The sequence below is a fragment of the Mauremys reevesii genome, linkage group 2, assembly GCF_016161935.1.
Source record: "Mauremys reevesii isolate NIE-2019 linkage group 2, ASM1616193v1, whole genome shotgun sequence".
Classification (NCBI taxonomy): domain Eukaryota; kingdom Metazoa; phylum Chordata; order Testudines; family Geoemydidae; genus Mauremys; species Mauremys reevesii.
This window is the reverse complement of record NC_052624.1, coordinates 95,754,411-95,775,923: the sequence shown is the minus strand read 5'-3', so window position 1 is coordinate 95,775,923 and position 21,513 is coordinate 95,754,411. Positions and strand designations below refer to the sequence as shown.

At 45.0% G+C, this 21,513-nt stretch overlaps 1 long non-coding RNA gene across 8 annotated transcripts in view; it reads left to right on the top strand.

Moving 5' to 3' along the window:
• The first annotated feature begins 4,294 nt into the window (after nt 1-4,294).
• The window catches only part of LOC120396786, a 92,281-nt gene continuing 75,062 nt past the window's right edge, over nt 4,295-21,513 (top strand). For 6 of the 8 annotated variants that reach the window (XR_005593382.1, XR_005593378.1, XR_005593379.1 and 3 more), the window contains exons 1-2: nt 10,074-10,145; nt 21,092-21,306. This is a non-coding gene — a long non-coding RNA (uncharacterized LOC120396786). Of the gene's footprint in view, nt 4,412-10,073; nt 10,146-18,519; nt 18,638-21,091; nt 21,307-21,513 lie in introns of those variants that run through there. The other 2 variants (XR_005593384.1, XR_005593380.1) reach the window with 2 other exon arrangements.

The window sequence follows — 21,513 nt, the reverse complement described above, 5'->3', positions numbered from 1 at the left end:
TATGTCTGTTAGTCTATAAGGTGCCACAGGACTCTTTGCTGCTTTTACAGATCCAGACTAACATGGCTATCCCTCTGATACTTAATAAAAGCTGAGATTCTCACACAATTACTTGATACAGGAGCTGGGGCTCTTAGAAAAACACCAGTTATCACAACACCCCTCAGAAAATAGCACTGGTAGAACTTTCAGGACCATGAGTACCTGTAAAAAGCTGGGGCATTGGTTCAGTGCTGCCTCAGAGGGAGGAGGGCCACCATTTTTTCCTCAGGAGGAGGAATCACAAACACTTTCTACAACATCTTAGTCTTCCATACAGCAGGGCTTCTCAGACCTTTTATCTAAAGCATGCCACATCTTAATAGAGAGACTGTCTCAGGGGCCCATCCTCTCTTGCAATAAGTGGAGTTATGCCAGTGGAAGCAATTAGAGGCCCTGTATGCTCAATTAATACAGAGTATTTGTAGCAGTCACTTTGCAGATCACCTTAACCTGTCTTCCTGGCCTTGACCTTTCTGTCAGAAGGAAATTATTCCACTCGCTCCACACTCGTCACTCCACGTTTGCCCCTCCCAATTGTTTAAAGGAACTAGTGATATGATTGCCGAGCTGAGCAGCCAATGCTTCCACATGTAGCAAAGGATTGCTTGGCTCCCAAGTTTGATGATAGCGTAGATCACCTGGATGAGGAAGGCCTGGAGGCTATGTAATGGTTGCAAAAGATGGTGATGAGGCAATTTCCTGAGGAGCTGCTAAATTTAATTGGGGAGCTTTTGGATAATAAGCTTCCACAAATAAACAGGAAGCAAAAGGATGAAGGTGCCTTGATTGCGTCAGATGGGAAATTTGTGAGGAATGGTGCTTACTTGCTGGACACTACCCAACCCTAATCAATTTTTAAATAACTATTTATCCTTCTGATAACATGTCTTAAAGTGGAATTGTGTATTGTGCTACAGAGTGGAGAAAGAGTTAATTTTCTGTGCTCATACTAGAGCTCCAGGGTTTCTCACGAGCTGTTAAGCTTACTTCTCTGCAGTTTTTTTTTTAAATCTTTTTGATTTATAAGACTATTGAGATGTTAAAAACATAGAAGCCGATCAAGCTCAGGCCTGTACACCGATCGCTGGCAGACCTCCTTCAGGAATATAATATCACACCTCGTGCTGCACTTGACAAGGACGAGAAGAATCCCCTTTGTGCGGTTCCCACACTCATTTCACCCATGATCCAGCCTTTTGGGCAAAGTAGGATGGTTTCTATGCATTTGGATTAAACACGAATCCTTTAACCCTTTGCGTGCGGGCTGGTTGATAGCAATCAACCCCATCTACTCCAGAAAGGAAAAGCCCAGACACATAATCTTAGTTAATAACCCTGGGGCTAGATTTCATAATCTAGCACAAACTTAAATCCCCTTAAACAAAGAGGTCCAAATCCTGGTTTCAATAAAGTCAGAGCTTTGCCATAGATTTCAGTGGAATCAGGCTTTGCCTCACAATTCCATCTGTTAATAGAAAGAATGAATAAGCAAAGTATCTCACAACGGTACTGAGGGTGACATGGTTTCTGTGGGATATTAATTACCTGTTCTCATTAACTCTGTACCTCTAACTCTAGCTTATTGACTTTTATAGCTCCTCATTACCAGAGTACATTAGCACCTCACACAATTTACTGTACTTATTCTTGCAACACCCTTGGGAGATAGGGAAATGTTGCTATCGTCAACATTTTACAGTTTGCAGTCAGAGAGATTAAGTGACTCACCCAAGGTCACACAGGAAGTATGTTGCAGGGAAGACAGTTGAACTGAGGTTTGAGTCTTAGGCTACCACCCTAGCCAATGGACTCATCCTTCTTTCCTAAATCAGTCTACAGTCAAACTCATCTCTTCGATGCCCCCTGCCTGACGTGTAAGGAAATACTCCATAATGTATAAAATTCATCATGAAATAAAATGGTTGCTATAATAGTAAATATATAAAGTAAAAGGCCATGGAAGTCTCTGCTGAAATATTGTTTTGAATATATAACAAGTAAAGCTTTGTATTTGCTTTTCATGTAGTACAGTTGAGCCCTTAGTAAAGCAATAATGCCATTGTGGGGAAGGATAGAGGGAAATTTAGATCCAGATAGTCAAGATCCCTGAGTAAATAGTGACCACTTGAGAAATACTTTGTGACTATTATAAGAACTCTCCTCGGTAATCCCTCAAATAACATTCTGTATTTGATATACAGTGCATACACTATAGTTTGTTTTTATAGGGCAGACACTATGCTGAATACTGTTTAAGGTCAAGGCCCAAACAGAGTAAATAAAGCCTACAGAATAAAGGGAATTCTGAATACGCTTCACAATGGAGCCAGACTTGTAGTTATTACAACAGATTTTAGACAGACCTTCACCTTAATGCTGGTAATATCATTTATTGTATATAAAAAGCTAAGGTATGCCTGAATATATCCTTAACACGTATGTTTTGATTGCTGCACGAAAGGAATATGATGATTTGGTTACATTTTTAAATTAGTTTAATCTCAGCATGCACTGGTGTTTTTTAATGTGTTAATGAACGGAATAGGAGAAATGGTGGTCAGATACTGATGATAATAGAGGCAGGGAAAACCACTCATATAAAGAGAGAATGACAAGAATGGGGCTATTTGCTTTCAAGAGGAAGTGAATAAAAGGAGGCATAATAAATGTATACAAGACAATGAATGATAGGTAGAGAGAAAGTAGATCAATGGCTTCTAATTATCCTTGCTTATAATACAAGACCAAGGGGACAATCAATGAAATGGAAAGGCAACCATTTTAAAACTGATCCAAGGAACTACTATTTGACACAGTCCACAATTAGCCTACAGAACTCAGTATCACAAGATTTAGTTGAGAGCAAGAATTCAGCAGGATTCAAAAAAGGACTGGTCATTTAGATGGAACTGTGAACCTTGGCAGTTAGATTAGAAAGATCAAAATAATGTTTAGAAGGGATATAAACTCTCATACTTCAGGGCATAAACCAACTCTTAACCGAGGGGGATTAGGAGGGAACTTTTCTTATACACAGGTTCTTCCATAATTGCCCACTGCAGGACTTCTTGTGCCTTCCTCTGGCATTAGCCACTTTCTGGGTCATGATAATAGACTAGAGGGCCCACTGGTCTCATGTGCCATGGCATGTTCTTATGTTCCTGCTATGATTTACTCTAAGAGATTATATTTTGTTTACAGAAAAACATGCAAGTGGAGTTACATTTTAATTTATTGAAAGGACGTACTTGGGAAACTGAAGTTTCCTGGCATAACTGTCCTTTGAGCGCAATCACAAGGTGATTTCCTTCATTCCCTCTACTCCCTTTTTACTAGTTTCTCATAGAATCCACCCTGGCTCATCCCACACATTTGATGCCTACTCATAGGCAGACCATAATTTGCTAGTGACTCATGAGTCAATCATAGAAAAATCCAAAACTAACGCAGCTCCATGATGTTTGAAACAGTATGGCTGACTGAGCCAGACAGCGTAATGGACTGAGTCAATCCGCTAGACTGAACTTTCTTCTTTATAGTCAATGTGATCTGTATCATACGTTTTCATGTGTTTGTGTGTGGATTTAGCGCTTGTGAAAGCTACAGGTGTAACAGAAATTAGAATTTATCTAAAAGTTCATGCAAACCCCTATGAGTCAAAGCCTCTGAGTTTTGCATTGCCTTAGTTATCAACCCCTGATCTCACAGACAGAAAAGTTGCCAAGCTACCCTGAGAGGAATTTAAATCCCTGGCCCAACTGTTTGTTTATAGCAGTAAAACAAGAATGTGAGGGTTGTCCTGTTATGGAATGACACATCATCTCATGATTCTGTGCAAAACGTCAAGTAATTTAATGTACAGTAACAAAGTGGCAAAACTCCTGGTTGAATAAAACCTAGACGTAGCACTCAGAGGAGGTTTGACATTTAGAAATCTCTCAGGCAGCACATCTTTCCTCTTAAACCGGATGTTCTGAATCATGGGTCTTGGTATGAATATTGGCAATTTACTGGGCTGTCACTGTTGTATGTGAATGTCATGGGGGCTGGCCCCGGAGGGCGTCAGGTACCCACCTTACGCTAAGAAGAATGAGCCAGCCGAGATCCAACTGTGGATAGTTAATTACCTAAGTAACTGGGTGGCAGGTAATTAGATAAGGAGCACCTGGACCTAATAAAGGCTTATAAAAGCTCTGTCAAAAAGCCCCAGAACAGAGGAATTGCTGGAGAAGAGAGAGATGGCAGGGAGCAAGAAACTACGCCTTGTGGTGTCTCCCTGGGGAGTAGAGGTCCAGAGAGAGAAGAGCAGGCTTGGGAAAGTGAAGCCAGGCCAGTGACTGGAGCAGCCCAGGAGAGCAAACTGGGCATGGTACTGCCTGTGGAGCTACTAGGAACTGGCTCAACAAAGAGTGATGCCCTGTTTGGGGAAGACTGGCATCTGTCTATATGCCCAGCAGAGGCCCAAGCTCCAGGCAGGAAATCCAGCCTGAAAGTGCTTTGGGTCTAGAGGGGTGGGACATAAGCCTGATTAACCCCGGGGGTGGATAGTGTCTGGTGAAGTAACTGACTGAAGCTTTTATTTATGTTTTCATGTTATCCCTTTCTGTTAAATGAGACTCTCTGAAGAGAGTGCTCTTTCATACTAGAAAGCCTGCTTGGGTTTGTTTATACCGTGGGGGAGGGGAAAATGAGGCAAGGACTCAACTGCAACGTCGTGCCTGAGCACAGGGCGTGTGCTGGAGTGACCTCCATGCTGTTACAATGAAAATAAGAAATTGTGAAGTCTCTGTTCTATACACAGCTCCTTTAAATACCTATGAATCCTGTCCTTCTGCAGAGAGAGAAGCCATTTTGTTCCTGCAGTTGCTGCAGCCTTTTAGAAAGGAAGCACACTTAGCTCATTCGTAGAGACTTAAGTTTTGTCCATTCTTCCTGTTTTTGGTAGTCAAAAATAAACCAGACTAAAGGTATGTGGCTACCCCTTGAGTATGGAAAATGGCTGGCAGCCCTCAAATGGGAACAGGTAGGGAATAAAGAGAAAACAAACAAGTACCTTTTTTATATTAGAGGAAATAATGAAAAATATCACCAACTTGTGAAAAAGTAAATCTTTCATAAGGACACAAAGCTAAAAGCTTGCCCCACTTAATGATGTGGGGCTTTCTAACTTAAAGTCAATTGAATGTGTGTTGTACGAACCCTATTTAGAGTTTAGAAAGAACACTTCTTGGAGAAGTATGTTGGCCTTCTGGCTAAGTCACTGAAGTTCTGTATTCAATTCTGGGTTCTACTTATGTGACCTGGTCAGATTTTTAAAGGTATCTGGATGTTGGAAGGTGTAACTAATTTAGGAGCCAATGGTCTTGTAGACTGATGAACATGCAGGAAAGCTAATCTGAATTAACTAAAGATCTGTGTTTGAAGTGGATTAATTAAAGTGCATTAAATCCCTTTGATGCCGTTATTCAGAATTAAAGTGGCCTTAATTTGGTTTAGTTTAATTCACTTTGGAAATAACTTAAAATAAACACAAATTAAGGCTGCTTGAATGCTGAAAAAGGGTCTTAATACATGGGTTTAATGCAGTTTAACTAATCCATTTCAAATTCATATAGTTAGTTAATTCAGATTAATTTTCCTGGATCACCCTGTGTGGAGAAGCCCTAAATCTCACTTTCAAAAGTGTCTAAGTGCTGCTCTACACTACAGAGTTAGGTCAATGTAAGGCAACTTGCATCAACTTAACTCTGTAACCCACCAATGTAACTCACCCATTACCTGAGAGGCGTAGCACTTATGTCGATGTAGTTAGAGCGATGCAGTGTCAGTATAGACACTGTGTTCCTTACATCGACTGTTACTGCCTTTCAGAAGCTGTCCCACAGTGCCCCACACCAACAGTTATATCTGAGCAAGCACTCCTGGTAAGGACGTGTACAGCTGACATAAGGAGCATAGTGTGGACATACAAAAGCAGTTTAATTACTGCAGTGGCTGTAAATTGACGTACTTAGGTCACTTTAATTTTGTAGTTTAGAATTGCCTTAAATTACTTTTGAAAATTACTTGGGCTCCTCAGTCAAGCGTTGCAGTGCTGAGCAGAGCACGGTGTAAATACCTTTTAAAATCCAGGCCTCAGTCTCTCTCTACCTCAATTCTCTATTTGTGAAATGGGAGATTAATTCTTCCTTTGTCTCTCTTCTATTTACATCTTCAGGTTAGGAATGTTCTCTTAGGCCAGATCTACACTACAGATTTACATCACTATAACTAGTTCAGGGGTATGAAACTAGAGTTATACTGACCTGCCCCTGGTGTAGACAGCACCATGTCAGCGGGGAAGTTTCGCCCATTGACATAGCTACTGCCTCTTGGGCAGGGGCGGCTCTAGGTATTTTGCCGCCCCAAGCACGGCAGGCAGGCTGCCTTCGGCAGGGCTGCCCAGAGGATTCCGGGGGCCCGGGGTCTTCGGCGGCAGGGGGGCCCTTCCGTTCCGGGACCCGCCGCCAAAGTGCCCCGAAGACCCGCGGCGGGGGCCCCCCGCCGCCGAATTACCGCCGAAGCGGGACCCGCCGCCGAAGCGCAGCCCGGTCTTCGGCGGTAATTCGGTGGCGGAGGGGGGGGGTCCCCGCCGCGGGCCTTCGGGGCACTTCGGCGGCGGGTCCCGGAACAGAAGGGGCCCCCCGCCACCGAAGACCCCGGGCTGCGCTGCGGCGGCGGCGGCGGGTCCTGCTTCCCCCGCCCCGGCCCCAGCCTCAGCCTCTTACCCGAGCGCGTCTCCGGCAGGGCCTGAGCTCCGTCCCGCTCAGAGCCGCGTGGTGAGGGGGCGGGGCTGGGAGCTCCACGCCGAGCGGAGGCATCTGCCCCGCCCCCTCCCCATGCCGCTCTGAGCCGGGCGGGGCTCAGGGGCTTCGGCGGAGACTCGGCGCTTGATGCGCTGAGGCTGCAGGAGAGGGGCGGAGGCGGGAGCCTCCGCTCTTCTCTTGGGGGCCCCTGCGGAGCCCGGGGCCCGGGGCAAATTGCCCCCTTTGCCCCCCCCTCTGGGCGGCCCTGGTCTTCGGCGGCTTGCCTGCGGGAGGTCCCTGGTCCTGTGGATTTGGTGGCAGCCTACAGGAGGTCCGCCAAAGCCGCGGGACCAGCGGACCCCCCGCAGGCATGCTGCCGAAGGCAACCTGCCTGCCGCCCTCGCGGCTTGCCACCCCAAGCACGCGCTTGGCGTGCTGGTGACTGGAGCTGCCCCTGCTCTCGGGGAGGTGGATTAACTACACTGACAGGAGAAGCTCTCCTGTCAGCATAGGAGCATTTTCACTTAAGCACTACAGCAGTGCAGCTGTGCCAGTGTAGAATCCTAGATCCATAGGGTTTGATAGAACCACAGGGTTAGAAGACACCACAAGGGTCATCGAGTCTAACCGCCCAACCCCCCCAAGATGAAGGCTTTGTAGTGGGATGCAGGATTTGTTGTTATAGCCTTTTTTAAACTGTAATGGAATTTGATTTAAAAATAAGAAAGTAAATTCAAGGAGTGTAGACCTGTCCTTACTATGTTTTTGTAAAGCAGCTTGCACAATGGTTCCCCAAATGTTGTTTTGGGACCTTGAGGAATTAGTACAATAATTTTGCATTTTACCGAGAGGGGAAGATGAAGTCTTTCTTCCATCACCATCTCAGGAAGGTTTTAATTTTTTAAACTTTGTTTCTTTTATTTAACACTGCATAAAAAAGTCTTTTGGCTCTGTGTTTTAAATTGCATTGTCAGTCACTGTTCCTCTAGAATGAATGTAAACTTTTTTTTTATTAACCCTGCTAGTTGACACTGAGCGAACAAGTTAGCGTGTAGATTCATGCCCTTCAATCAGTGTAAGAAAAACACACTTCCTACTGATGTAAATCTTTGCTCAGTTTCACAAGCCTATACATGCAAGAAGTGATTAACTCTCTTTGTCAAGGTTGCAGTTTTCACAGGTTACTACAGTTCCATCACATCCACTGTGGAATTAACTTCCATAGCCTTTGGCCTTAATTCAAAGATAAAAAGGATTAGTATGGAGGAAAAGTCTACTAGATATATCACCCCATTTAAGCTTTCCCTGCTACTGCTGCGTCTCTAAGAAGTAATTAATAATAAACCTGAATAGAGTTGGTGAGCCCAGAGATCAGCGAGAGGATTGTTTGGCCTCACGTGAAAGGATGTGATGTCCATTTCAGGAAGCTTTTTTAAATAAGGTTCTCAGAGGCTCCGAATTTCAAATCAATATTTCATAATCTTAATTTGCTGGGAAAATTATTTCCTTTCCATCTGTTAGGTCTCTGTTCCTTTTAAATAGTTTAAACAAATGTCTTGGGACCAAATTCATCACTGGTGTTACTTCAAGGGCTTCAGTGAAGTTACGCCAAGGATGAATTAGTTCCTTCTAGTCTATCTGAACATCACCTGGTGCAGACTCTTCTCACATCCAACAAACTATTCTGTGTTCATGGCACATCTTCCAAAGAGCCTGCCATACTGTAAAGGAAATATATATTTACATATGCACCTATTTAAACTAGAGGTGATGGGATCTCAAATGCTATTTAAAAGGTTAAAACACAGCCAATTTTTATATTTTAAGTATATGGGTGACACCAGCAGCAGCATTTCCTCAACCCACATGCCCAAATTTCCATTCAGACAATGGAGTTGCGTAGAATCTAATCTGGGTGAAATTTGGACCATTATTGTCTCCAGAGGGGCAGACTTTTTTTTGTTCAAAACTATTAGAAAGAAACTAAGGGGCTTATCTGATTTCTATACAAATGTCTGTCTTTTTTTCTTCAAACATCTGGTTCCTTTTGCTTTGTGACATTAACCCACAAAGGCATCCACAGGTGAGTAGCAGAGTTCAAAATAGATTAGATGTCCCAGACTTGCCATCCAGAAACAGGCCACCCTCTAGTCTGTTGTCCCATTGCCAACAGCAGTCTAAAGTCTTCATAATGCTGCATGTAATCAGGTGAGCTCTCTGAAGCTGGAGATCAACTTACTCCTTGAAGCTTGGAGATTAATAATAGTCTTGACTTTTTTACCCAACATACAGCAAATATAATGCAATGCTGTTCCTTTGCATTCATACAGGATAAATAAGTGTCCCGTCATAAAAGACGCAATTAGGTGTATTTCATGCAAGAATTGCATTTACTTCAATGGGTGACTGAGTTCTGAAAGCAACTCTGCAACAGATGTCACCAGAGGAAGATGCATTTCATCCATGGAATTAGGAGCAGAGGAGCCAATGCAGGATGGGGGAACTGGTATAAGACATTTTTTTGTGTGTGTAACAGGAAGTTATGTGAGATAATTCAAAGCCTTTTTCTCCTCATTTTTTCCCAGACTTTAAATTACAATACTTACCTTTCCTAAGAAACCTCTAGGTGACATGGTCAGTATTAGCAGACAAGTAACTGGCAAATTATGAAACTCAAAATTCAAGGATTTACAGAATGTGGAGAAGATCAAATACAGGGAACTGAAGTGTCCTGCAGGAATAAAAATGCAGTCTACCCAAACAGATTTTTCTTTTCATTTTACAGGTTAGTTTAATATCCCTATAACAGACAGCCTAAGACTCAGACTGTTACTTATACATTACATAGTTATTTAATAGCTTAAGGACATTTACAAATGTGTTTAACTTTACATATATATTTGATTTATATTGCACTAGCACCTAAATTCCCTACTCCTGGACCAGGACTTCATTTGTGCTAAGTACTGTGCAAACAGAACCAAAACAGGCCCTTCTTTCCAAGGACTGTACTCATATTAGTTAGTAGTGAATTAAGCCTCACAATATCCTCCTTGAGCTACACTCAGTGACTTGTTTTAAAATGGAACCTTATCTCTTAAAAATAACTGCTTGATGTAACCTACTCTTCTGCTTCAGGCTTTTATTCAGCAGAATACCCTCACTGCCTCCTTTTCTACTGACTGGTTATTTTGGCACCTGTGAAACTTTAAATTGCCTTCAGCTGGTTAGACCCTAAGGCACATTGGGAAGTAGTTAGTTCACCTTTTCTATCTAGTTGGAGAGAGAATGAGGTTTGTTCTCTCCTGCCCTATTCAGGTAAAAGTTCCTACCATTATGAACTGGGGGAACAAAGATTAAACTAAACAATATTAGGGTTTTTCTGTCATTAAGTCACATTAGTATTCTTACAACTGTAGCTGATCTATATGCTACACCACTCTGGAGAAGAGTTGAAAAGGTGAAATGTTGTAGTGATTAGTAGAAAGCAGAGGGGAGAAATCTCAGTACTATCTGTATACCATGTCATTCATCTGAAGGTAGAAAGCTATGAAAACTTTGAGTGCCAAGGGTGAATGTTTTGAAAAGATACGACAGCATGAAAAGAGATTAATAATTAGAGCTGGACAAATAGTTTGCAATGATCAAAACCAGACTCACTTCATTTTTATTTGAGACTGTTAAAAACTTGTTCATGAATTGAAATTGGCTGAGTCAGGCTTTGCAAAGCAGCCTAAATCAAGCCCCTAGCTCACACTGATCTTTAATTGGAGCTGGGACCTAACTCCCTAAGGCTCCTTTGAACGTCCTAGTCTGAATGTGTTGTGTAAGCAAGCTTCAGTCTTTGTAGATCACTGACAAACTGCTTTACTTTCTTATTTTCTCTGAGTAGCTGATATTTGCAGCTCAATGTTTGAGCTGGGTGACTGTACACCTCAGTCACATGGTATCTTGTACTGTACCATTGAGGTGGCCGGCTTTATCATTTGCAGAGACTTAAAACACCAGAAGCCTGGTTAAATTGCCTACCTATCCAATCCCATTGCCAGAGACCAAGGGAATCTCATTAGAAATTGTTGCCTCAGCTCTGGCCCAGTTGATTCAGTGCGAAATCAGAGGTCAGTGTGAGTTGAACTATGCTACTGAAAGAGGCTTTACTAGTGCATAAGGCTGGTTCTGGCTTTGTGTTCCTTTCAAGTCCCTAGGGGTTGTATTATTTAATCCACTTTACTGATATGTGGTTCCCCCCCACCCACCCCTGCAAATCTTCTGTAGCATATAACACTGTGTGAGGTGCAGTGATGGCAAAATGCCACACACGCACAGTTTTGAAAGAGATTAACACCTACTAGGACACTTATTGTGAGTTCATTCTTTAGGTATCAGAGGAATAAATCCAAGGTTGCAATGTCTGCTGTGCTATAACCGTTTAAGTACATGAGCACTTGTAAGATATTTTGGAAAGTTCTGCCACTTCTGTCTCATTAGCCAAAAGTTCTCAGTGGTTTCTGTATCTGCTGATTTAGTATTATGCATCTTGTTTATTACAGTAGTGCCTCACGGCCAACCAAAAATGGGGGGCCTTATTGTGCTAGGCACTGCACAAACACTGAGTAACAGACAGTCCTGCCCCAGAAAGCTGACAGTCTGAACAGACAAGGCAGACAGGGAGTGTGGGAAGGGATAGAACGTACAAGCGAACTGAATGATGTGATAGCTGCAAACCTCATGCTAGCTCCATGATTTACCTTATTTTTGGGGTGGTTTTACTTAGGAGGGGATCAGCTAACTAGAAAGAAAAGCGATTGGAAAGGAGCTGAGGAAAAGAGGGTAAAATGGGCAGGTGTGGAGTGAAGTGAAGGTGAAGGGACTGTAAAGGTGCGGGAGGTTTGGTGCTGTGGTAAATGAAGGGGGGGAGCTCCCTTTTATGGACACCCAGCTAGCCAGTAGTTATAAAATCCCTCTTAGTAGCTGTTCTCTAATTGCTCTACCAGTAAAGGGTTTAAAAGTGTCTCTGCTATGCATAGGTAAAAGGAAGTGAGTGGACACCTGGCCAAAAGATGGGAAGGCTAGAACTTTTTAAAATTTAATAAAGACTTCCCTTTTGTCTGTCTGTCTGTTTTCCCGGGGATAGGCAAACAGGGAGGGTTATGCTGTGAGAAGTTTGGGCCAGGTATAAAAAATCACCAGTATCATATCTAGAAACTACTCATTTAAAACCCCAGGTATGTAAGTAGATCAGAAAATGTCTAGGAAGATGCAATTAGGTTTATTTCTTTATGGCTTGTGGATTCCTCTGCGCTAACCCCAGGTGCTTTTGTTTTGCTTGTAACCTTTAAGCTGGACCTCAGGAAAGCTATTCTTGGTGCCCAATCCTTGTAGTTGCTCTTTTTTAAATCTAGCAATAGCCTAGTTCCCAGGTATATTTTTTATTAATAAAATTTACCTTTTTTTAAGAACAGTATTGGATTTTTGTGTCTTAAGAGGTTTGTGCACATCATTTAATTAGCTGGTGGCAACAGCTGATTTCCTTTTCTTTTTCTCTCTCAGCTCTTCCCTTGATGGGGGCTGAAGGGGCTTGAGGGTACCCCACAGGAAGGAATTCCCAAGTGGGCATTCCTGGGCTCTCAAAGGGGTTCTGCACTTGGGTGGTGGCAGCATCTACCAGTCCAAGGTCAGAGAAAAGCTGTACCCTTCGGAGTTTAATACAAGCCTGGAGTGGCCAGTATTAATTTTTAGAATCCTTGCAGGCCCCCACCTGATGCAATCAAAGTGCCAGAGTGGGGAATTAGCCTTGACAGGCGCAGACAGCCAATCAGCACAGGCAAAGAAAGTTAAAACTGTAGAAAGGTCTCTGAATGGCCAAAACACCCCAAGTCTCTGCTGTGGCTCTTACTTGCTTTTATTGCTTTCCACCTGTACCACTACATTTCTCTACCAATCACAAAGGACAAGTATTCAGCGTTTCATGCCTGCCAAACATTGCCAAACCAGGATTAAGTTGTGTAGGGATCAAAATGGAGAGCCCTGGCGCTAGGTCCCAAGAAGACCTCCCCTCCTGTTTTTATGGGTCTCATGAAAATGACCCAAAAAAGCTAATTAAACCCAGCATTGTGTTTTGTTTACATACTGTGTTTTAAAAAATATCATATGGCAGCTTGTTAACACAGGCCTGACACCATACATAGAAGTTTAAGAACCTGATCCTGCACTCATTCAACTCACTGCAACCTTTGCCAGTGAGCAGCTTTAAGTCAGAAGTGAGGCATAAGCCTTGGAAATCCTGAAAGTCCTATGGGTCTTGACGTTGGGTAATATGTGGATCTTCTCCACAGATGATTACTTATGAATTACTATGTAACGATTACAGCAGACTTCAGTGGAAAAAGTAAGCAGCCATCTGTTAGTTGACTGTCGTCTTAACATATGCTGTACGCTGAGTGCCAGTAAATATCTTTTAGGTAACTAAGAATAGGGCTTGATTTTATTTACTGGTTTTAGGTGGGAGAGAGCTGACACAGTTGTAAGTTCAAGGATCACTTGTGAAAGCCTGTTTAGGTGGGAGAGAGAGAGGTTTCTGCCATATTATTACTCCCTCCCTTTCCCAAATAATAAAAATAAATTAGCATGTCTGACATCAGGAAAAGTGAAGTGTTGTGTGGTAAATTTAAAAGTGCTACTATGAAATTCTGAACCTGTTTTTTGGTGTTATTACGTAGTGCCTCTGACCAGCTGGTCTATCAGTCTCTTCCTACCACAAACTGTCATACTTGTATGGCGCCCCCATTACTGCAGTGTCTGAGCACCTCACCATCTTTAAAGCAACACCTGTGGGAGATGGGGAAATGCTATTATCCCCATTTTGCAGATAGGAAACTGAGGCCTAAAGAGACTAAGTGACTGGCCCAGTCACCTCAGGGATTCATTGGCCGAACAGGTTAGAGCCATAACCGCTGGGCAAAAGTTCCTCTCAGTCTCCTTTTGTAAAAATCTCCATTTAATTTCTGTTTGGGCCAGATCCTGTTCCCTTTAATCAGCCAAAATTCTTACTGATGTCAAGATCAGGCCCTTTGTCTGCAGCATTTCTCTCTCCTCATGAGAAATGGGCGTATGTGTGTGCACGCACGTACTTTGAAATGTTTGCATAACTGAAGAAAAACGAGTGCTGCCTCTGGGCTTGGCCAAGTCCCAGATAACCTAAATAGTGCTGTGCCAAATTTTAAAAAAAATAAATTATTCACGTTAACCACCAGTCATCAGCAGAGAGGTAATATGATCTCAAGTGCTACCCATAGACGGTGAACAACCTCCACTCCACTGCCAAGCACGCTGCCCTGCTTAATTAAATAGCATACATATGTTTTCCACTTATGATACATTAACTCTTGACTTTGATTTAGAATGCTTTTAAAACAGTATTATCCAAAATCTCAGCATAGTTTGGCAATTACTATCTTACTTGAAGTCTTGTCCCAGCGGGCTAGAGCAGAGGTCAGACTCAGTCTAGAGAGAATGCTGGATGTGGTCCGTGGGCCAGGTATAAAATGAGGAGTGTATCCTCTGCTCATAGGCGGCAGGTTTGTATAATTTTTGGTGGGGCCCAAAATGGTGGTGCTCCCGCCCTGTAAGCCGATATAAAATGAAGCTACAACGCGTCAGTGCCACAAGATTACAAGGGTCAATTAAAAGTGGAAAGTCAGAAGCAGCACTTGCCTACTTCAATATACAGTATTATATTTTGTTGCACCTGTTGTGATGAATTGGGAATGTTCTTAATATTTTCTCTGAATACTGTGTGGGTGCCTCAGTTTTCCCTACAAGATGCCAACTGAAGGTGTTGGGGACAAAGAGATCAGGTGGCCTCCCTGTCCGGAAGAGACACAGAGGCCAGAGGAGGGAGTGTCAGTTTGGAGCTGGCTGGGGAAATGGGGAGAGACCCAGAACTTGGTTCTGGGCTCCCCACCCCTGAAGATGGACCTGACAGAGGGGTTCTGTTTTCTGTACCAACAAGCTCTGTTTAAACTGTGTTCCCGTCATCTAATAAACCTTCTGTTTTACTGTCTGGCTGAGAGTCACATCTGACTGCGGAGTTGGGGTGCAGGGACCTCTGGTTGCGCCAGGACCAGCCTGGGCAGACTCGCTGTGGAAAGTGCATCATGTGGAAGGGCATGCTGAATGCTCCGAGGTCAGACCCAGGAAGGTGTAAGCTTCTTGCCCTGGAGACAGTCTGCTCAGAGAGAGGAGGCTCCCCCAGAGTCCTGACTGGCTTTGTATGGAGTTGTTCCAAAGCATCACAGCAACCCCTTCCACACCGTGCACTTCCCAGAAGTCTGCACAGGCACTGACACTCCCTCCTCCGGCCTTTGTCTCTTTTCCAGGTATTAGGAGGCCACCCGATCTCTCTGTTATCCAACACTTTCAGTTGGCACCTTGCAGGGGAAACTGATTTGGGAGAAATGAAGTAAAAGCTGCCCAAACCGAGCTTGAGCACTCCTGAATTTTGAGGTGTTCAAATCTGGAAGGCAGGTGCTGGGGGTGGGAGAGGGCTGTGGGCTCCATGGGGGAGCATGGCAGCAACTGTCTGGAGCTGCACGGAGCCAGACACGCTGGTCTGAGTGGCACAGTAAGCGGTTTGGGGGTTGGAGAAGAGGTATGGTGTTCCGGGGGGCAGTCAAGGGACAAGGAGCAGGGGGTTGGATGGGGCAGAGGTTCAGCGGGGCAGTCAGGGGACAGGCAGCAATTGGATAGGCATGGGAGTCCAGGAGGTTTATCAGGGGCCCGGTAGGAGGGTCCTGGGGGGAAGGTGGGGGGGGTCTCAGGAGGGGGCAGTTGGAGACAAGGAGAAGGGAGGCTTAGATAGGGGCTGAGGTCCCAAGGGGCAGTTAGGGGCAGGGGTCTCGGGAGGGGGTAATCGGGGGACAAGGACCAGTGGTGCTTAGATAGGGGGTGGAGGTCCTGGGGGGCAGTTGGGGCAGGGGTCAGGGGAGGGGGCAATCAGCGGCCAGGGGCTGGGATTCAAAGGGCTCTGGGCTGCTGGCAGCCGTGGGGAGCCCAGAGCCCTTTAAATCCCAGCTGTGGCCGGGAGTCAGAGGGCTCTGGGCTGCCTGCAACCGCGGGGAGCCCAGAGCCCTTTAAATCTCAGCCGCGGCCAGGAGTCAGAGGGCTCTGGGCTGCCTGCAACTGCGGGGAGCCCAGAGCCCTTTAAATCTCAGCCGCGGCCGGGAGTCAGAGGGCTCTGGGCTCCCCGCCGCAGCGGGCAGCGCAGAGCCCTCTGATTCCCAGCCGCGGCTGGGATTTAAAAGGCTCTGGGCTCCCGGCGGCTGAAGATCTCCAAGTATCTGTCTCTACAAGAATGCACTTGAGCAGATCCTGCTCAGTTGTACTCAGGGCTGGCTCTGGCTTTTTTGCTGCCCCAAGACAAAATTAAAAAAAAAAAAAAAAAGGGAGCGGGGCCACCGGACCAGCAAAGCAGAGGGGAAAGAGAAAAAAAAAAAAAGCGTGGCCGGAGCGGCAAAGCGGGCGGGGGGACACACGGCGTGGCTGGAGAAGCAAAGCGGGGGGTTGGGGGGAGAAACAACGTCACAGCCGGCAAAGCAGGGGAAAAACAAAACCAAAATAACCTACAGGGCGGCCGGAGCCAGGGTGCAGGGGGACTCTCTGTGCTGGAGAGTGCGCGCCCGGTCTAGTGGGGGGAGAAGGGAGCGGGGGGGGGGAGAAGGGAGGTGGCCGGTGCTTCAGCGGGGCACTCGCCACGCGGCCCCCACCGCCGCGCCGCCTGCCAGGACAGCTCCATGCCACTCCGGTCGGTGGGGAGGGAAGGACGCGGGCTGCCCTGCCGAGTTTGCTGTAGGGCGCTCCCCTCCTCCGCCCCCTACAGGGCAGCCAGAGCAGCGAACCAAAAAAAAAAAAAAAAAGCAGCTGTGCCGCCCTAGGATTGGGCGGAAGCCGCCCAGTAGAATCTGCCGCCCCAAGCATGAGCTTGCTCAGCTGGTGCCTGGAGCCGGCCCTGGTTGTACTGCAGTAAGTTTGGAGGAACAGCAGAATCTGGCCCAGTGTCTGTCTTTTTTCCCTTTCTCTAATTTCCCTTTCCAGCAATTGCTTGCTTCCTCCATTTTCTGGTCCCCAGGCATATACATGGAAAGGCCAGGTCTCTACTCTCTGATTACAGTAACCTTAATATAATGGTGTAACAATGCCCCTGGTCAGATTGTCTGCAGGGAATGAACCAGGGACCTCTGGACAGGACCTATAACTCAGTAGAAGTGGGGGACGGGGACGGCATATGGTCAAGCCCCCTCTGTGGCCCCACCCCCTGCTCCTGCTCTTCCCCTGGAGGCCCTGCTCCTGCCAGGCCGGAAGCTGGAGCCGGGCTGTGGTAAGAGCTGCCCAGGGGGGCGGGGACACAGGTTTGAAGTTGCTCTTGGGGGGGGGCCCCCCTGCCCAGGGCAAGTGGCGGGTCAGGGACTTGCTGGGTGGCTCTTACCCAGCCCAGCTCCAGCTTCTGGCCTGGCCAGGGGTGGGGCCTCTGGGGGAAGAGCAGGAGCATGGGGTCGAGCCCCAAGGGAAGAGGCGGAGTAGGGGGCAGGGCCACAGTTCCAGCACCGGTGGCCCCCTTCTATGCAGGTTCTGGCCACTACAGGAGACAAATGCTGACATTGGATTTATGTGGGTTACATATTAGGCACCCCCCAATCCGAGCCAGCAAAACACCTCAAGCTTCAGCCATCCATAGTACTTCAAATTCCTGTGTGGGTCACTGCTTGTGACTCACTGTTCACACCACCTTTGGAGGAGTCCTCTGCAGAGGCTGAACCCAGGAGCTCTAGATACAAAAAATCATGAGCCTCTAACGCTTAAACTCATAAACCTCTATACATATTCCCCCCCGCCCCCAGTGATTAGATTAAGACCCACAAGTTACAGGTGTGCACTGAGTAAGGATCACAACTGCTGTGCTCCCCCCTACGCTTTTCAGAATTTACCCAACACATTGTTTCACAGCAGAGTCTGCAAGGCCAGTTACAGAGAGAATATTTCAATACAGCATCCAAACTCTCTCAGGCTCTGTAGGTGCTGTACCCTGTGGGCCCTAAGTGATATATTACTAAAATGGCTTTTTGCTCCCCTTATATCACCTGAAGTCCATTGTCTATGCTTCCAGAGCTAGGGGCTACAGACTTTGGTGTGCTCGCCAAGCTGTATCTATCTTGTTTGTTTATCTTATATGTAAATGTACTTTCTTTGTCTCCGGCTTACCCTGGCAAATTAGCAAATCTACCTTCCTTTGTGTAGACAAACCTGTTTATCAGATATGCTCCAAAAACATATTTTAAGAACATACTTCCAGCACCCATACATAACTCTTTATGCACCCTCTGTACATATATAATACAATGATGATCATGATCCGTGTATCACCAGTTTTTATGTCATACCTCAATACTTTTATGGTACAGTAATACTGTATACAATTAGATGATTCAATTGCTTATTTGGGGTGTTCAGCCTCCCTCTTTTCTCCCTGGGGTGTCTGGACCCTGATTGTCACAATAGGGGAGTGATTTTCTGCCAGGGCAACAGAAGGGTTACAGACCATGAATTATCCCTTTCTGAATGCAGCACAGCAAGAGGGGAAGGAAAACATGTACTACTTCTCCCTTTAGCCTACATCTAAGAACTCCACTATCTTTGCCAGACATGTGTCAGATTGGGCCCAGGTCTTTTTGATCAAGCGGTGATAGACAGCTGGTGTATTGCTAAAGGCTGCTGTTAGAAAGCTGCTTATGCAAGCCGAAGAACTGAACAAACACGTGAGTCTCCATGTATTGTGTAAAATAGGCACTTGATATAATTTGTCCAGCAACTTATAACTATGCTGGGAACTTAACCAAAATAGAAAAAGGCATGGCAGAGTTAATTAATACAAAACTAACGATAGACCATCTTTGTCCCAATAGCAGCTCCAGGGCAAGGGCAATCACCCTTTAAATGGGATATGGCTACATTCAGACATGCCCATCATACAGGAAACACACTTGACTTCAGCTGCCCTATAATTGCAATCGAAAGGAAGAGCCACATTTGTAGAAAAGCCTGACCGGGGGCTCTGACTGGTCTCCAAGAGACCTGATGACACTGTCACTCTTTTCACCCAGAGGATCCCAATCCTATAGTCTTTCATGGGTTCACTTCATCCATGACTAAAATGTTCCACCCCCATATTATAGGATGGACTGTGGCAACTATTTAACAGTATACAGCAACACTTACACTTCAAAATATCTTAGGAATGAGGAGGGAAGAAGACCATATCCAATTTTAACTGCAGGGAGAGCATTTGGTAGGTGGAATGTAATTATCTAAATTGGAATTAGGTAATGGTTTGGAATGGAAAGAGAAAATTTAGCAACCACCCATCTAACCTGGAGAGGGAAACATCAATCTTGCATCTCCTTGGTGTTGATCTGATTCACCTTTGCCACTCCCTCTGCAAATGGAAAGTACCAAAAATCCCATTATTCTTTTGGCTCCTTAGAGCATAGGTGGGTCCATCTTTTTTAATATGTCTGGAATGGGTGAGAATATGCACGGGGCAGAGCAATTAAGCAAAATGCTTCTAGCAAATCAAAACGGTTTGCTGAAAAGTGAGTTTAGTTTGAGACTCTCCCCTGTCTGCCTTCAGAGAAGGAGCACTTCTGAAAGTGATGCCGTTTGATCTATGAATCCATCTTGACAGATGGTCAAGAATATTCACAGGAAATGAAACCAAGCACTATAAGAACATACTCTGCTCTATATATGTAATCTTTAAAATAACGTGTGTATTACATTCTGTCCGTGAAGTAGCTATTGCCAAAAAAGAGTCCTCTAAGACAGTGCTATGGATGTAAAAAGATCAGTGAAAACATCATTAAAACACTACAACATCTCCTTTATTGCTGTTACATCCTGTTTTCACTGCAGTAGTGAGCACCACAACCAATGGGCAGCACACATTGCTGTACAGTTTGCATGTCCTCCAGACCATCAGTCTGCGTTGCTTTCTTATTGTCATTTGAATTGCTACCAGTGACCGCGTGAGAACAGCCTGACTTTCCACCCTGTGCACTTTGGAAGTGTTCCCCCATGGAGTATTAAATAAGTGATTTAACTAGCTGACGGCGTGATTCAGCTTATTGGCTGGAAACAGTTAAGAGAGGAAGGAGGAGAAAGCAAGGAGGAAGGGTAGGCCAGAGAAGCCCAAGACCTCAGAGAAACAAGATCTCTTCTCCTCCCCACTCTGTGCCATGGTAGTAGGTAAAGGCTTGGTGTAAAGCCCTTGGTGTTGAACTTGCCACTGATCTATGTGAGGACTGTTTGCGGTAAGAATTCAGGGTGAGGGAACCCCGCCCTGTGGTGCTACCTCTTGTGTTCTTTTATACCCTCTGCAGAGACATGCTTGAGTAAGTCATTCACCCAAGAGCTTTGAGAGCAGTGCCTCTGGGATACTACAAACCTCTCTTAACCCAAGTTGTGCTCAGCAAACTGGAGCCATTGGACAATTTTAGCCCAGCTATACCCTTATTTTGGCTGCAGGAATCAACAGCACAACATTTATTTTGGCTCTGCAATAAAAGAAAGTAGAATGGTGGTGCCAGTCTTGTATCTCTCGCCTGGCAAGATCTCTGGTTGAGCCCACATAGGTAACAATAGAGCATACACATGATTTTAGTTCATCTAATCTATTTCCACATATGAATGGAATTCTCAACGCTAGCATGGAGAATATAGTGTGAGTTTCTAAACTGTCCTTGTCCTTGACAAAAACTGATATAAATTATAGGTCTAATTATCTTTCAAGTATGATTTACCAGCACACTCTTATGCTCTAAAATTGCAATTTACTGGTAATGGGTTAAGCTCAGGTTCAGAGAGTTACTTCATTAAGGATAAGCACCCAAAGATCAGACCCTGATCTGAGCTGTAGCCAAACTTTTGGGCATAAATGCACGTTAGGGTGAAAAAAACAAATATTGAGTTAGTTTTACGCAGAGAAGCTGCATGAACTGAATAATACAGTGGTTTAAAGGAGAGTATAAGTTCTCCTTTTCAGTAAGGCTGGTGTTTTCTGAAATGTACTGACAGCATGGCTCAGATAAGAGGGTTTCCTCTCCACTCATTGATAGGTTGTGTTAGTGATGGTCCCTGGTGGAGTGAACAAAGACACAACTGAACAATCTGCAATTACATAAGAAGAACTGGGTTGTATTTGTTTCCTCGTCCAGATGGAGTGTGATGGGTCCAGTAACAGGAAGTGCAAAGGAACTGCTCTCAGATACCAGCGTGATGGATGTGCTCCACAGTCTATTCGAATAAGGCTTTTATACCACGTCTTTGGCTGTCAGTCAGAGAGTGCTCAAGAGCTGGTAATGGAACGGATAGCTGTGTGGTCAAAGACTGGTCTGAATGTTGAATCCAAAGTATTGTTGTGCAGCAGCAGGTAAACTATCACTTGTTCCACTTCTAAATATCAAATCTCTACACTAGAAAGATTGTTTTCAATATCTGGCCTATATCTCTTAATTTTCTTGTCAATTTCAAATGTATTCTGCTCTTTTGCTCACTCTTGGTTCTGAGGCTTGCAATGTGCAGGAGATCAGACTATTATTATGATGGTCCCTTCTGGCCTTAAAGTCGGAGTCTTCAT